Genomic DNA, 18682 nt, shown 5'->3' on the forward strand with positions numbered 1-18682 from the left:
TAACGTAAAGGGGAAGGTGCTAAGTTAAGCCCAAGAAGGCTGCCTCCCCGGGTTGAAAAACCCCCTAGGAGAAAAAAACCCCAGGCTCAGCCGGGGTAGTAAAAAAAGTCATAGGAGGGAAAAACCCTTGGGAGATTTTGAAACGATTAAGGAGATTAGGCGGAGGTTAAGCGGGTTCTGCCGGTGGTCGTTGGTCATGCATCAGCTGGGCATCACGTTGAAGGTCTGCCGGTGGGTCAGAGGTGTGCCGACTTTCACATTTACCGGAACTGGGTCTGTTTGTCTCATTGTCCTCGGAGAGAAGGACGAGACATAAAGAAAGAAAAACAAAACCCAATTAGCGTAGGGGCCATTCATATGTATACACATGTACATATACACAAACATCTATATATATCTATATATATATATATATATATATATATATATATATATATATATATATATATATATATATAGATATATATATCTATATATATATATAGATAGATATAGATATATATATATATCTATACAGTGGGGCAAAAAAGTATTTAGTCAGCTACCAATTGTTCAAGTTCTCACACTTAAAAAGATGAGAGAGGCCTGTAATTTTTGTCAAAGGTACACGTCAACTATGAGAGACAAAATGAGAAAAAAATCCAGAAAATCACATTGTCTGATTTTTTTTAAGAATTTATTTGTAAATTATGGTGAAAAATAAGTATTTGGTCAATAACAAAAGTGTATGTCAATACTTTGTTATATACCCTTTGTTGGCAATGACAGAGATGAAACGTTTTCTGTAAGTCTCCACAAGGTTTTTACACACTGTTGCTGGTAGTTCGGCCCATTCCTCCATGCAGATCTCCTCTAGAGCAGTGATGTTTTGGGGCTGTCGCTGGGCAACACGGAATTTCAACTCCCTCCAAAGATTTTCTATGGGGTTGAGATCTGGAGACTGGCTAGGCCACTCCAGGACCTTGAAATTATTCTTACGAAACCACTCCTTCTTTGCCCGGGCGGTATGTTTGGGATCACTGCCATACTGAAAGATCCAGCCACGTTTCATCTTCAATGCCCTTGCTGACGAAAGGAGGTTTTGAGTCAAAATCTCACGATACATGGCCCCATTCATTCTTTCCTTAATCAGTCGTCCTGGTCCCTTTGCAAAAAAACAGACCCAAAGCATGAGGTTTCCACCCCCATGCTTCACAGTAGGTATGGTGTTCTTTGAATGCAACTCAGCATCTTTCTCCTCCAAACACAAGAAGTTGAGTTTCTACCTAAAAGTTATGTTTTGGTTTCATCTGACCATATGACATTCTCCCACAATCTTCTTCTGGATCATCCAAATGCTCTCTAGCAAACTTCAGACGGGTCCGAACATGTACTGGCTTAAGCAGGTGGACACATCTGGCACTGCAGGAATTGAGTCCCTGGCTGCATAGTGTGTTACTGATGGTAGCCTTTGTTACTTTGGTCCCAGCTCTCTGCAGGTCATTCACTAGGTTCCCCCATGTGGTTCTGGGATTTTTGCTCACCATTCTGGTGATAATTTTTACCCTACGGGATGAGATCTTGCGTGGAGCCCCAGATCGAGGGACATTATCAGTGTTCTTGTATGTCTTTCATTTTCTAATAATTGCTCTCACAGTTGATTTCTTCACACCAAGCTGCTTACCTATTGCAGATTCAGTCTTCCCAGCCTGGTGCAGGTCTACAATTTTGTTTCTGGTGTCCTTTGACAGCTCTTTGGTCTTGGCCATAGTTGAGTTTGCATTCTGACTGTTTTAGGTTGTGGACAGGTGTCTTTTATACTGCTAACAAGTTCAAACAGGTGCCATTAATACAGGTAACAAGTGGAGGACAGAGGATCCTCTTAAAGAAGAAGTTACAGGTCTGTGAGAGAAAGAAATCTTGCTTTTTTGTTATTGACCAAATACTTATTTTCCACCATAAATCGCAAACAAATTCTCAAAAAACCAGACAATGTGATTTTCTGGATTTTTTTCCTCATTTTGTCTCTCATAGTTGAAGTGTACCTATGATGAAAATTACAGGCCTCTCTCATCTTTTTAAGTGGGAGAACTTGCACAATTGGTGGTTGACTAAATACTTTTTTGCCCCACTGTATATGTACACACATACACACACATGTACATATACGTATTGTAGATACAACGTCATCCTAGTGAAAGACTCTGCACAGTTTGGTTTAGGGAGAACGAGAAAAATGCACGGGACGGCGAATGTTTTGGAAATGGGTGCAGTGACACCCTTTTAAGGACTGAAGTCCCGCCCCCGACTAGTGGGCTTAACACCACACATCTATACCCATCGTGCTTTATCGAAATCCGGACGAGCAAGGGAGTAAAGGGGAGACGGGGACGTGACTGCGCCAGCCATCTCCCTGATGCCTGTCTGGGCTTCACAGTACTCCCCTACTCGACTCAGAAACCTCAGGAGAAGGGCCGAGCAAGTGATAACATAATGCCATACATAACTTTCAATCACTCCTCTGCGCTTGGCAATTAATGGCCTGATTCGGGGTTTTATTGGTGTAGTTTTGAAGTTTTGGCCTTGTATTGTGGTTTGTATGTGCACAGAATAGCGTTTCTTTTCCTTATATGTAGCCTTTTCTATTTTATACGTGACATTTGTTTTTGAAAGTTTATGCCCGGCTTATGGTTTGCTGCACATATGTAAACGAGTAAGGAGAGATTAAACATTTTTCTTAAGAATATTAATAGCATTTACCATGCTTTGAAGTGTTGACGAAAATGAGGATTTAGCTTATTTATTTATTAGGTTGTTCAAGCTATCTATTGTGAGATGAGTACCATTAATAAAACAATTATGTGAATGCCTTGTTAAAGAGAAAAGTTTTAAGTCTAGATTTAAAGGTATCTATTGTGTCTGATTCTCGGACAACGGTTGGCAAATCATTCCAGAGCTTAGGGGCTAAGTAGGAAAAGGATCTTCCAGCTTTAGACACTTTTGATATTTTAGGGATAACTAAGAGACCAGAATTTTGCGAACGCAGTGCACGTGATGGATTGTATTCTGATAGTAATTCTCTAAGATATGAGGGTGCTAGGCCATTTAAGGCTTTGTAGGTGATAAGTGATATTTTAAATTGTATGCGATAATTAACTGGTAGCCAATGTAAAGATGCCAGAATTGGACTTATGTGGTCATACTTCTTAGATCCAGTAAGCAGTCTTGCAGAAGCGTTTTGAACTAGCTGCAGCTTGTTTCCCTGATTTGCATGGCATCCCCCAAGTAGCGAGTTACAATAGTCTATTCTAGAGGTCATAAAAGCATGGATAAGCTTCTCTGCGTCAGATGTAGACAGCATGTGGCGAATTTTTGAGATATTTCTAAGATGGAAGAATGCTGTGTGGCAGACGTTGCCGATATGACTATCGAAGGATAAGTTGCTGTCGAACATCACACCTAAGTTCCTAACCGAGGAAGATGGCACCACAGTGCAGCCATCTATGTGCAACTTGTAATCTGACATACTATGTTTGTAGCGATTCGGTTCAATAATAAGCATCTCTGTCTTATTGGAGTTGAGCTTAAAAAAGTTATGTGCCATCCAGTCACTAACATCGCTAATGCAGTCTGTTAGTTTAGAAAACGTGTGGGTTTCGCTGGGATGTGAGGAGATGTAAAGCTGGGTATCATCCGCATAGCAGTGAAAACTTATGTTTCCTGATAATGTCTTCTAGGGGTAACATATATAACGAGAACAGGATAGGACCTAAAACTGATCCCTGCGGTACACCATATTTAACCAGGTAGTGATATGACTCTTCCTCATTTACATAAACAAAGTGATAGCGATTGGTTAGATACGACCTAAACCAGGCTAACGCCTGACCACTGATACCAACATAGTTTTCTAGTCTATTGAGTAAGATTTTGTGATCTATTGTGTCAAAGGCTGCGCTAAGGTCTAGTAATATAAGGATTGAGATTTCACCACGATCGGATGTTAATAGGAGGTCATTTGTAACTCTAAGCAGCGCTGTCTCTGTGCTATGGTGGGGCCTGAATCCTGATTGGAACTTTTCATACGTACTATTATTTGTCAAGAATGTGCGTAACTGGCTTGCCACTACCTTTTCTAATATTTTCGAAAGAAAAGGGAGATTTGAGATTGGTCTAAAGTTATTAAGCTCTCCCTGATCAAGCTGTGGTTTTTTAATCAGCGGTTTAATAACTGCTAGCTTGAAAGCTGTTGGAACGTATCCTATTTCTAGCGATGAGTTAAAGATTTGTAGTACCGGGGTTGACACAACAGGGAATACCTGTTTAAGTAGTTTTGTGGGAACGGGGTCTAATATACAGGACGATGATTTGGATGATGTGACTAGTTTAGAGAGCTCATCTATTGTAGTAGGTTTAAATGAATCAAGATGTTCATATGGTAATCTAGTGTTTAGTGAACTAATGGGTAGAGTGATGGCTGCTTGGGTAGTTACGATGTTTTCCCTAATAGCCGTAATTTTGTTAGAAAAGAAGTTCATGAAATTGTTACTATTGTGTTGAAGTTTACTATTGTTTTCTGTTTGTTCTTTGTTTCTTGTCAGTTTTGCAACTGTGCTAAAGAGGAAACGAGGGTTGTTATGATTTTCTTTAATAAGCGTACTGAGATAGGTTGATCTGGCCGTTTTTATAGCCTGTCTGTAGTGTTTAACACTATCTTTCCATGCTGCACGCCATACCTCTAACTTTGTGCTTCTATAATTTCTTTCCATTTTTCTAGCTGCCTTTTTAAGAGCAGCGGTGTGATGGTCATACCATGGAGCTGGCGGTTTTTCTTTGATTTTCTTTTTTCGAATGGGAGCAACGGCATCCAGTGCGTTAGAACAGACATTGTTCAGGTTTTCTACTACAGTATCTAGATCGTCACAGTTATCTGCTACATGTTTCATTTGGGACAGGTCTGGAATAGTGCTAATAAAGCTGTCTTTAGTGGTGGAAATTATTGTTCTGGCTAGTCGGTAGCATGTTGTGGATTGAGTGATCCTATCTAGAAGTACAGTGTATGACAAAAGGGTAATGGTCAGAAACTGCATCACTCTGAGGTGATATTTCGATGTCATTAATATTGAGTCCGAGTGACAGAATTAAGTCTAAGGTGTGCTTACGAGTATGCGTGGGCCCTGACATGTTTTGTTTAATACCGAGAGAATTTAGAACATCCATAAACGCACGTCCTAATGCATCTTTTGAGTTATCCACATGAATATTAAAATCACCAACGATAAGAGCTTTATCTACAGTGACTACAAGCTCAGACAGGAAATCTGCTATTTCTTTAAGGAAATCTACATGGTGGCCCGGAGGTCTATAGATTGTAGCTAAGACAAAAGAAAGCTGTTTGTTGTTACGATCAGTTATTTCCATATTTAATAACATTAGTTCAAATGAATGAAATTTTTGTTCAGATTTTTGGTTAACTTTAAAAATGTTGTTGTATATTGTAGCTACACCGCCCCCTCTCCCCTTTAATCGAGGTTCGTGTTTATAAAATAGTCTTGTGGGGTGGATTCGTTTAAACTAATGTAGTCATCTGCTTTAAGCCAGGTTTCTGTTAAACAGAGTGCATCTAAGTTTTGGTCATTAATTATTTCATTAACAATAGGTTCTTTATTGGTAAGCGATCTAATGTTAAGAAGGCCGAACTCTAACATTCGAGGTTCATCTGGTAATGTATTGTTTTCCAATTTTATGTTAATCAAATTTGTACGTGGTGTGGCAAGCGGTGCTCTGTATTTGCTTGTTCGGGGAACAGATACAGTTGAAATGTGTTGATATTCTGGTAAGATCGACTCGAAGTGCTGGGATATATGTGATCTTGACATATCATGCCAGCTAACAGATGGACGGTTAAGCTGATTCGTCTTTTTTCTGACCTGGGCCCTGGATAGTCAGACTATATCAGAATTAAGACTATTAATCAGATTTTTGGTAAGTATAGCACTTCCTTCTGATGTCGGATGAAGGCCATCTCGGGTTAGGAGGAATGGTCTCCCCCAGAAATGCTTCCAATTGTCTATAAACCCTACATTATGCTGAGGGCACCACTTTGACATCCTGCCATTGAGAGACACTAATCTACTATGTGTTTCATCTCCCCGGTAGGCGGGGAGGGGACCAGAGCATATTACATTGTCTGACATTGTTTTTGCAATTTCACACATCTCCTTAATAGTATCTTTGGTGATTTCCGACTATCGGAGTCTGGTGTCATTTGTGCCGGCGCGAACAACAATCCCAGAAAACTTCCGCTTAGCATTAGCCAGCACTTTAAGTTTGGATCTAATGTCAGACGTTCTGGCTCCCGGTATACAGTCGACTAGGGTGTTTGGTGCCTCAATGTTAGTGTTCCTGAGTATAGAATCTCCAATGACCAGGGCACTTTTAACAGGTGTTTCAGCTGATGTACTCCTTAGGGGATCGAATCTGTTAGAAATTACCGTAACGTTATGGGTCTTAGATGGACGCCGTATATGACTATGCCGCCTGACAGTCACCCAGTTAGACCGCCGATTTGACTCTGATGTCGGAACCGAGCCATGTGTATTTTGATAAACACTATGCGCGCTCGATACAGTATTTGTAGTGTTTACATTAGCATCTGATGTCGGAACCGAGCCATTAGTCTTTTCGCTCGATACAGTATTTACAACAGTAACATTAGCGGTTTTGCTATCCTCAACTAGCGTTCGGATGCGCGATTCTAGTTCAGCAACCTTCTCAGTTAATCTTAAAACTTCAATACACTTAGTGCATGTAAACCCCTCTATGCTAACAGCAGAAGCTAAACTATACATGTGGCAAGTAGTACATGTTACAATAACAAGCAGAGTCTTACCGCTTTCATGCTGGGCGATGGCGTCTTCGTTTACCCGAGCGCGCTCCGCGGAGCTGCATCGCGTGGGGTGTTCGGTTGTGACACGCCTCAGTCGCCTGCGAACATCTGGGTCCAAGGTGATGTGGGGCATGCTGAATCTGCGAAGCCCGGGCAGCGGCTCCTCCACAGCTTCCCAATCGCTTTCATGTTGGGCAATGGCGTCTCCGTTCACTCGTTCATGGTCCGTGAAGCTGCATCGCGTGGAGTGCTTGTTTGTTGCACGCCTGGGTCGCTCAAACCGATCAACTCCTCCACAGCTTCCCACTCAGGCGAGGACAGGTCAGAAAAGCATATATCAGATGAATCCGCCATTAGATCGGAAAATGCTAGCTTCAGTCGGCAGCGTTTGTTGACGCTAGCGGGCTATATGCTAACACTGGGTATTTATTAGTGATAAATAGTTTCACGTGGTAGTACTGCTCAATAATCGTCACGGTAAAGTATTCCTAGGTAAAACTAATAAGTTATATTAAGTAAATAGGAATAAGATAGTAAAAAAAGAATTTTAGATGAAGAACTCGACGGAGCTCCGATGCACGATCTGTTCAGCGTGATCTGTTAAGCACGGAAGCACGGAAGTGAGATCAAGTGAAAAAAAATCTTGAACGTTTTTCTTAAACACTAAATTCAAGAAATATTTGCTTACACCATTGGCAGATTTGTTCTGCTTGTTTTATGCACACAATCACTTAAATTTGATATTTTTGCTCTAAAAACTAGACTTATTTTCTTGGGTCGTTTTCCTCATCAAGAAAAATTGTCTTCATTTAAGAATTTTTAGATATTTTTACTGAAATCAAGACAACAATACTAAGATTTTTTTTCTTGAAAATCATTTTTTGCAGTGTGCAAAGAGCAGACCGAACATCAAAGTACAATATGTGTACATTAACTATAGATGACATCTGTGTAGTTCATTTATATAAAAACAGTTTACATAATGTAATGCAGGAGCAATACATGACACTTTACTGTATAAATTCAAGTGCACCCCTTGTTTATCTCCAGCAATAGAGTTCTTAACACCCATGAATTCATTCTTTAAAAACATTATTAAAACTCGTCGTATTATGTTCATTTGATTACAAAATATGTTTCATTTGAAGTATATTGTGGATGTGGCATTAGATAAAAATATATTAAAAACATTCAGAACAAAAAAGCACACACACACACACACACACACACACACACACACACACACACACACACACACACACACACACTCTCATAGGGGCCTGAAACTTAACCTCTATAAAAAGGTTGTGTGCTTTGAAAGAGAAACAGAAAAGTACAGTAAGGGTTGCATTAGCGGCCCCAACATGGATTTGCCTTGGGCCCCCAAATCACTAAATCCGCCCCTAGTAGGGTATTTGTATTCCGATGTCAAACAAAAAGTTTTAAAGATATTTAAGGCATATGAAATAGAATGAAGTATTTAAAAGGAAGAATTATAAACAATAGGATGCAAGCAATTTACTATAGTCAACTTATTAAATGACAGTCCAAAATCAGGAAGACAAATGTATGCAGTTTTGAGATTTATTAATAACAGTATAGAAGAGGTAAATCCAATATTATGAAGCTGCAGACTCGGAGCCTGCAGCTACAGACCCCCGCCCAGAGACCCGCATTCTCAGACCCCTCGTTTTTCAAGACAGCGTGACAAGAAACGTGAGTATCGTCAGTTTTATTAAGCGAATCATACTCATTCGAATTGTTTTTTAATCAAACTACTTTAGCCCATCGATAGAATAGTACATTTAATATTTGTAAAGATAGATTGTAACAAAATTTGAGCAGATAATGTATGTTTTTCGCCTTTTTTCCCTGAAAATATTTATAGCTAAAATATTAGCTAGCTAACGTTATCTTTTAACCTTGGACTTTTTGTAGACAAGCCATTTTAAAAATTTGATTAAAATTAGTTGACATTAAAGTAGATCAATTAAATACATTAAGGGGCGGTTTCCCGGACAGGGATTAGACAGTTTTAGACTAAAATAAATATACTGTAAGAGTTGCCCAAACTGAAAACAACTTGCACTGACATGCCTTAAAATACATCAGTGGCCATTGCTTGGTCTCATTATACTTATGTACATTTTGCTTTTAATAAGTCATGTTTGATTAAACTAGTTGTATTTTCTAAACTAAGGCCTAGTTCTGTTTTAAACTAATCCCTGTTCGGAAAACCACACCAAAGTGTGTTAATATCAAAGAATGTCAACATTAATTATTTAATCAGATTTACCGTTTGACCTTTTTTTAATTACTGGACATTTTCTCTTAAAACTATAAATAGAATGAATGAATGCAGGAGTAATTATTTTACTAAGTATGAATCAATATAAATTTAACTGTGTTATAAATTTGTTGCCAGCTATTTACAACTCATTAAATTATCTAATAATCAAATTTACTATGCCTTATTTATTAACCAGTCCAGCCTATAGTATTAACGTGTCAGCTAGAATGTGTCATTTGGACTTTTGTTTTGGGTTCCTTATATGGACTCTGTGGGGTGGTCTTAAAATTTGAATTTGAGTTTGACTCTCTCTCTCTCTCTCTCTCTCTCTCTCTCTCTCTCTCTCTCTCTCTCTCTCGTCATATATGCAATGATTTTATATAAATTAATTTATGTATTTATTTATATGGACCAGACCATCATTCATGGCCTATGTGAAATGCAGGCATTATCCTGGCAGGAAACTGAGGAGGTGTTCCTCCGTGGCCTTTCTTATCATTCTAGGTATGCTTGTAATTTGCATTTGCAAAAAAATAGTATTTGTTATTACACAATATTTTTGACAAAGGCATTCATCTTTAATTGTAGTGAAGTCGAGAAATTTGACAGCAGTTTCCAAAAGACTGAAAAAAGAAGGAAAAATCACATGCAGGAAGTAACTTACTTATGCATTTACATTATTTTACATTTATTCATTTAGCAGACGCTTTTATCCAAAGTGACTTATAAATGAGGAGTTCTTTTTAATGCAGTTGAAGATGAAAAGTAAAGTCACTAATACAAGTCTTTTTTCCTTTTTTCTTTGCTTTCTCCTGTTTACAGCAAGATGATGTTTATGTGATTGTTTAATAAAGTATGGAATTGTTTATTATTGTTTTTTTTCTATTCTTATTTAAGTTTTGCTTTGCATTCAAAATATCAAAAAAACAGGTTTTGTAATGTTAGCGTGATATAATTTTAATAAGACCATTATAGGTTGAACTGAAAGAAAAATGTTTGCATAAAAAACATTGCAGCCAGCAATATAATATCACATAATATTTTACATAAGATTCTGTAATTGTATCCCCTCCATCAGTAATTTTCTTTCAATTACACCCACGTAAAAAAATACTGCAGACTACTATGTAATTTGTTAGTCAGATAACACAATGAGTTTTTTGGCACATGCATTTAAGCAGGGAACGCAAATATTTAAAAACATTTGGATAAGGGTGTTATACGGTCTTCTAAACAGCAGGGGGCGCTATCTTAAAAAAACGAGAGGTCTGAGAATGCGGGTCTCTGGGCAGGGGGTCTGTAGTTGCAGGCTCCGAGTCTGATCTTTTCACACTCCATTACAGTAGGTGGCGGTATGCACCTTTAAAGGTGGTTCGCAACCCGACAATAAACCCACAAAAGAAAGAAGAAGAAAGACAAACCAAAAGAAGAAGAAGAAGAACGTTTAGAATCTCATGAAGCAGTGTTTCGAAAGCGGGCATCACTAAAGTCTAATTAAATCGTCTTTAATTATTTACTTGGTTTGTCGGCAGGATTTATTAATACGTTAACTGTTAGCAGTGAGATTGAGTTTTCTTACCCGGACTCACTGTTGTCTCTGGAGCAGGGATTCATTGTCCGGACAGCGTCATAAACATCTCCTGACTCATACAGTTGTGTACTTTGAGGTAATGTCCACCACATATAATACCAATATCATTGTTTGCAGTTTTTTCCATGTATTATGATGAATCAGTATACTTTGAAGAGGGCACAAAACATAGAAGCTGTGGACTATTTAGACAACTTTAAAACTAACCGCGAACTGCATCTGTATTAATAATCATTATTTTAGTTATTATTTACCTTAATATTTAGTAACGTTAGGAGAGAGCGGGGCACAAAGTAACGATATTTAACGTTAGCTTTAGCTCTATCGTTCAAAAAATATTTAAGTTATATTAGTTATTTTTTTACACAATCAACACACACATCTCTGCTAGAAATGAACACTTAAAGTTTGTTTGTGGGACCTACCGTTATCTTAAAATTATACTGAAAGTAAAAGGAGTGCAAACGTTACCCCATATATGGGGTTCATTGGAACAAACAGAGGGTTTGTTGTAACACCTGCTAGAAATTTTATTTTAAAATAACGTTTTAAATAAAATCAAATTCTGTTTATACTAAAGGTGGATATTGTTATATATCTGCGTATAATAGATAGATATCCACACATTCATCCATCCATGATCCTTCATCTAACCATCCTTGTATTATGCATCGATGGGTATAAATATATTTTTTGAAGGGCTGCACAATTAAGACACAAAATAATTATTGTGAGTTATTTCCCCTGATATTGTATTAACAGTTATCATTTTGATTAATAGTATTGACATTGTTTTTATTTCATTATCATTGTATACCTGAGGCTTAATGGTAACACTGTGTTACAACTATCCCTGCTGTGTACATTTTTTTTCAATCCCAGCTATCATTTACTAGGAGTTGCTAACATGTTTCAAAATAATGTTATGTTTTAGGTAACAAGACTGTTATTAAAATAATATAAGGTTGGATTTGGTGACTTACACACCCAACTAAAAAAACATAAGATGAAGAAATTTACTTTCATGCCTCAAACACCCTTTGTTTAATATCTTAAAGCTACACATTCATGTGTAATTACTTCCACCTACTAATCAAAGTATTCTCGTAAGTGAAGAATCTGCTATTTACAATACATAAGGGCAAGTCGCTCGAATGGCTGAATCCATGTTGTGCCTCCATGTTGTGCTCCGCCTTTCGCGCTTTCAGACTACATTAATGCTGGCCCCTTCTCAATCTAAACCAAACCAAACTGTTATCAAAGACTCCTCTCTACTGGACAACCTTAACACGTTTTATGCTAGATTCGACCAAAATAACAGAGACATCCCCCTGAAAGCCACCAATAACTCAAATGAGACTGTACTGCAGGTGACGACCTCACAGGTGCTTAAGCTCTAAGGAAGGTGAATCCTCGTAAGGCTGTAGGACCTGATGGCCTGGCTCAGAGAGTCCTTAAAGTCTGTCCTGAACAGTTGGTGGAGGTGTATATGGACATCTTTAACACTTCTCTCCTCCAAGGAACACTTCCTCGTATTTTTAGCTCATCAACTCTGTGGTTCCAGAAACATAAGACCCTTTTCAGTTTGCCTACCGCTCGAACAGGTCAGTGGATGATGCAGTGGCACTGGCACTTCACTATATCTTACAGCACCTGGACACTCACAATAAATATGTATGATTATTGTTACTGGGCTACAGCTCTGCCTTTAACACGATGTGGCCAATAAAGTTGACCGGCAAATGATAGAACTGGGAGTACCAACGTCCACCTGTAATTGGATCAAAGACTTCCTCACAGACAGGCAAGAGGTGGTGAAGAAGGGAAAGAAGGTCTCAGCTGACTAAATTCCGCCCACAAGAATACATAAGTCGCCAGCTAAGCTCCAACTGCTCTGCTAAGCTAAGCTGCTGTTGAATCACAACACACTAAACAAGCGTCAAAAGTAAATAAAATAATATAAATGTGTTTTTGTAATCTGGGTGGGTCCTGATTAGGCATGGGCCGGTATGAAATTCTGACGGTATGATAACCTTTGCTAAAAACATCACGGTATTACGCTTGCAGCTCTGAAATATGTTCTTTTTAAATGTCTGGGTAAAAAACAACAATTTTTTTAAAGAACAATATATTTTATTTTTAAGAAACATAGAACATTTCAGAACAGTAAACATGTCAGGCTAAATAATGAAAATAAATAATTTAACTATTCTTTAATAAATTAAATGCAGTCACTTATGAAAATTCTAAACCTGTAGTTCAACAATAATCAGAATATAAATAAATTATTTTCTTAAAATAAAATAAACTTCTAAATGGAAAAAAAAATGCAGTGACATTTAAGTGACCCAAACCTGAATCAAAACATAAATAACTTCTGTTAAACTAATAAATCAAATAAATAAAAAGGCAGTCATTAAACCTGCAGCTCAACAATGTTTTTGGAAACACATTCCTTTCAATCCAAGTTGTGATGCAGGAATGTGAGCATGTTCACCTTTCCTGGATTGAGTTTAGAACGGTGAGGTACGAGGATTTGTCCACTTGAACTGAACACCCTCTCAGAGGGCACACTGGTTGCTGGAATACAGAGAAATTTTTTTGCTACCCTGCAAAGGAGAGGTAACTCTTGAATATGGGTCTTCCACCATGAAAGTGGGTCTGCATCAGAGGATATGGGAGGCTGAGACAAATACAATTTAACCTCAACTGTCACTCTTTCTTTTAAGGGGACATCTTCTCCTTCTTTAACCATTTGTTGTTTTGCTGATGTAATTTTTTTGAGCAAGCACGACAGCGATTTATCTTTCTTCTTTGTAGAAGCAGAAGGGACAGTGCCAGTGGTGGTGCTACTTCCTTGCTCCTGATCTGTAGTGGGGGCAGGTAATTCTTGAGGTGGCAGTGATGTCATTTCTTCTTCTAGTTTCACAGCTTCCTCTATAGTAAACCTGATGGTCTCATCCTTGTTTTGAGAAAAGTTGCCCTTGAAACGAGGATCAATGAGGCAAGCAATGTCGATCACCTTACTGACTTTCTCAGAGGAGTAACGGTGTTGCAGGTCATCCATCATAACCTTTTTCATTTGTTTTGTTAGGGCATCATCTTCCACTTTTTCTTCCAGTATGCCAGTGATGTGCTCCATAACAGGCTTCAAAGATGACAAGGTGGTCTTTGTTTCAGAACCCAGCATATCTGTGAAGTCATTTAGAGGCCTCAGAAGTTGGCAGACCATCTCCAATGTGTGCACATCATTGTCTTTTGGCATTAAATGCCATGAGCTTCTGTCTGCTGCAAGCACTGCACAACAAGCCTGCTGCTGTTCAAGAAACCTCTCAATCATTTTGAAAGTGGACCCCCATCTCGTCACTACATCATGAATGAGTGATTTTTCAGGAATGTTCAGGAGTGCCTGATTCTTCTTTAATTCTCTCTTTCTTTTCCAGCTGCGAGAGAATCCCTGTACAAGATGCCTGCATGCTCGTACAGCTGACTCAACTCTTTGAATTTTGAGCACTTTGGCTATAGCTAGATTTAGGTTATGGCCAAAACAGCCAAGCCAAACACAGGGTAACCCTTGAAATGCTTTTCTCATATTGCTCGCATTGTCTGTTGTGATGCTAGACAAGCGCTCCCTTGTGATGCTCCACTCCTGCAGCATATTTTCAAAAAATTCAAAAATGTTGTCAGCTGTATGGTCCTCTGGAAAAAAAACAGCTTCAAGGCAATAGGACTTCAATTCCCAATCTGGAGAGAGGAAATGAATGGTGAAGCTGATGTATGGTTCTCCACTACCACCACTGCTGGTCCAAACATCAGTAGTTGCAGAAAACCACTCCCCTTCTGACACTTGTTTCTGCACATGAGCCCTGACTTCTGTGTACATCTTAGGGATTTCATTCTTCGAAAAGAATTTTCTTGTTGGCACTTTGTAAAGAGGCACTGCCATCTTCATGAGTTTTAAAAACCCAGGTTTCTCCACAACTTGAAAAGGCATCATGTCTTTGGCAATAAAGTAAGCCACTGCACTATTCAGGTCTTTAGCATGCTTAGATGTTGGTGCATAAGCAATTTGTTTTTCAAATGTTTGCTGTATTGTGGGCTGATCTGTTGAAGCTTTTGATGTGTATGATCCTTTGCTGCTGGAGATACTGCTGCCCTAAAAAGAAGAAAAATAAAGACTGACATGTTAATTTAAGCCTAAATCAAAATTTTATTGATTTATTATTGCAAAAATGTGTTGTTTATCGATATACAGGGCAAATGGCAATCAATGACATGATTTATTTGATTTATTTTATGTAAAAACATATTACTGTTAAGAAAATCATCAAAATAATGTTAGAAAATTGATTATTTCAGTGATGTACTAAACATTAAAAGAGAGAGAGTGTGAGTGTGTTACACACACACACACACACACACACACACACACATGCTCGCTGGCGATCTCTCTCTCTCTCTCTCTCTCTCTCACTCGCTTTCTCTCTCTCACTGCACAACAATAAAAAGGGTTGTAAAGACACCTGAGCCAGCACTGCAGTTTGTTTACTTAAATGTCGTAATTTTGAACATAACTTAACAATTGCGGGAGGCTTAACTACTAACTCGCAGAACTCGCACGTCTGCTATTATCTCTGTGAAGTAATGTTAATGTGGAAACTAGCTGATGTTAGCCAGTTAATTAGCCATGTTATCTGCATCTGTAACAAGCCAAAAAATATTTAAACAACGCGAAAAACGCTAACGTAACTCTTTTATATGTTTGCAAATGTTCATGTGAAGACCCCGTTAACTTACCTTGAATTTAGCGAAGCGTGATGGGTGGTGCTCCCGTAGATGGGCTATCATATTTGATGTATTGCCTCCTCTAGCAGAGACTCTTTTTAAACATGTCTTGCATGTTGGATGTCCTTCCTCCTCCAAGCCGTGGCCATCTGAATGTTTTCGGTACCCGAAAAATTCCCAGACAGCTGACTTGGTCTTTTTTGCAGGGGGGAAAAGTTCAAGGGATTCACCTCCTTCGGCCATCTTACACACACACAAGTGACTTGCAGCTCGCATCAACCAGGGGGAGGGGTCGTCTGACTCATTATGCTCATACGCTATTTGCTGCATACATACAACCTGAGGGTTTCGTGCACTTTCCGTCTATGACGTGTAAAAATGTACGCAAACCGCGAGGACGGTATAACGGAAGATTTTAGCGGTTTTGAAACCGTGACGTTTTCATACCGCGGTAAACCTTGAAACCGGTTATCATCCCATGCCTAGTCCTGATTCATTTTCAGTGCAGGAAAACCTTGCTGCAATAATACGATGATGTCTGCATCATTTCACTTTGACGTGTGTAACTAACTTTTATTTAAAACCTTAATCTTCTAATTTAAATAAAATGAAAATTGCATGAAAATGTTTTTTTAAATTAACTGAAAATATGTAAAATCACCCAGGTCTACACCAAACATTCAGATCTGTAATTAATGCATGAGAAAAAACAAGTGAACTATTACACCCCTATAACATAACAGTCAATCTTAGCAAAACATGAGGATCAAAGTTAGAAATAAACCAATTATTTGTTACAAATAAAACTAAAAAAGTTTGAAACAGATGGTGAATGTTTCACTGACATTAAATATTTTAATGTCTCTTCTTTCATTTCTAGAGTGAAAGTGATTGAGACCTTCAGTGAAGCTCCTCCTACAACAATCCACCAATAAATGTTGGAGTCAAACACACAGAGAATTCACTCCATGTGTGACAACTGAAATCTTCATGACATAATGTTGATGCCGGTGAAAGAGGAGCTTGAGAAGATGACAGATCCACAACCATGCAGAATAAAGGAAGAAGATACTGAGGAACAAATAGGTTGGTGTCTATTTTTCAATCTTTATTACTGATGGTTGAGGAATAATCATAAAAACATTGAGAAACATGAGGGGAAAATAAACTAAAATCCATGAGATGATAACTTTCTGCTTCTATAATAGATTCAGTAGAATTAGATTGAAACATCAGGTAAAGAGCTTTATCCAAAGCAACCTTCAGTGGATTGAATGACTGTGATCTCCATGTAATGCTCTACTACAGTTAAACCTCATGTTGTGTTCACGTCATTATGGAGAGAATTTTCTTTTACTCAAAAATAGTAGTTAAAGTTATTGCATCAGACTGAAATGTATTTACTTTGTTTCTAAAGACTATAACAATCTCTGTGGCTTTTTTGTGATTCCCCAGCTTGTTTTAAATGTGGTGTTCCTGGTCATAAAAATAACTGGCCTACAAAAAATAGTTTATAACCAGGTCTTGCTAATGATATTGCTAATGATAGTGACTCCATGACATAGTTTATAGCATAAAAGCAAACTAACTAGTTAAACATTAAAGTAGACTAATGTGGTCAACAGGGGCTATTCTAAGATTATCATTTAGGGGGCATAAGGGTATAATAATAAATAAAAAATTAGTTTGAATACAGTGTAAGGTCTGGTCTCTATATGAACAGTGGCAGAGCTCTCATTAACCCCCTGGGGTCCAAAAACGCGGGTGGACCCCACGTTATCATGGCAGTTTTCAGATGCCCATCCCCTTATCATCTAGCTTCTGTTTTAAGTGCGTTTCTGTAAGCGGGTATGAACTTTAAAAACACATCGCAAATGGATGTGCGCAAGCTCGCGTCTCCGTGTAAACAACGTGGAGCTCATAATACTCAACTCAACTCAACTTTTATTTATAAAGCACTTTCAAAACCATAAAAATGGACCAAAGTGCTGTCCATAAGTGTAAAACAGCTTTAAAATTACACATAAATTCTAATAATTCTAAAAAACAAACAATAAAACAAAACATCATCACATGACACCACAAATCAAACACATAATCACTCACAGTTCCCAGACCCTATCAAATACCGAACGCTTTATAAAATAGGTACGTCTTCAAACCTTTTTTAAAAGTCTCCATGCTTGGCAGGGATTTCAGTGGTAGCGGCAACTCATTCCAAAGTGCAGGGGCCGCAACAGAGAAGGCTCGATCTCCACTACGCCTCAATCGAGATCGAGGTACGGTTAGCAGCCTATTCTGAGAAGAGCGTAGTTGGCGTTGAGACCGATATGGGACTATCATATCGTGTATGTATGTAGGAGCTTGGTTGTGTAATGCTTTAAAAACAAACGTTAACACCTTGTATTGGATTCTGAATTTAACCGGTAGCCAGTGAAGGTTTATCAATACAGGTGTTATGTGATCACGTTTTCTTGTATTTGTTAAAAATCTCGCTGCAGCATTTTGAACATACTGAAGACGAGTAACCAGTGAATCACTTATGCCTAAATAAAGAGCATTACAATAATCTAACCGGGTTGATAATAATAAACGGTGTCGCGTGTAAAGCGCAATGTATGGAATTACCTTGCATGTAAACAATATGGAATTATTGCGGATGTTTATCTGAGATAGTTTATCTGAATGTAGTGCTATCATTTACCCATCAGTTATGTATGTAAGGGTATTTCTGTGGACAATTTATGCTAACAGCTGTTTATAACTCTCTTAGAGGTCTGCATCTCTCTCATCAGTACAAAACTATGAAGTGAAAAAAACATATTCACACTCTTTGGACATAAAGTTATATGGTAACATGAGCCACATGAAGTTTACAGCTCTGTTGTTTATCAGTTTCTTATACAAGTTAAGGTTTTTAATAGGGTTCGTTTCCAAATAAACTGAAAATGTTCTTCTGACCTTCATTTCTATTTTGATTATATTGTTAACTTGATAAACCTCAAACAAACATGTACATTTGTCCTCACATTCTTTACTGTAGTTCCCTCCTGCCTCATTATTATGCAGCTCATTATGCGAGCCTTTGTTTGCTAGCTGTAAATCAATCCTTCTCGCATACGGCCACTCTAAACAAAAAGTGTCTTAC

General features: G+C 38.2%; 1 protein-coding gene across 3 annotated transcripts in view; it reads left to right on the forward strand.

The window, feature by feature from the left end:
- Window positions 1–18682, forward strand: part of LOC129422198 (uncharacterized) — a 261102-nt gene that overhangs the window by 148167 nt on the left and 94253 nt on the right. The gene's annotated exons all lie outside the window — the stretch shown is intronic.

The sequence above is a fragment of the Misgurnus anguillicaudatus genome, chromosome 19, assembly GCF_027580225.2.
Source record: "Misgurnus anguillicaudatus chromosome 19, ASM2758022v2, whole genome shotgun sequence".
Lineage (NCBI taxonomy): Eukaryota > Metazoa > Chordata > Actinopteri > Cypriniformes > Cobitidae > Misgurnus > Misgurnus anguillicaudatus.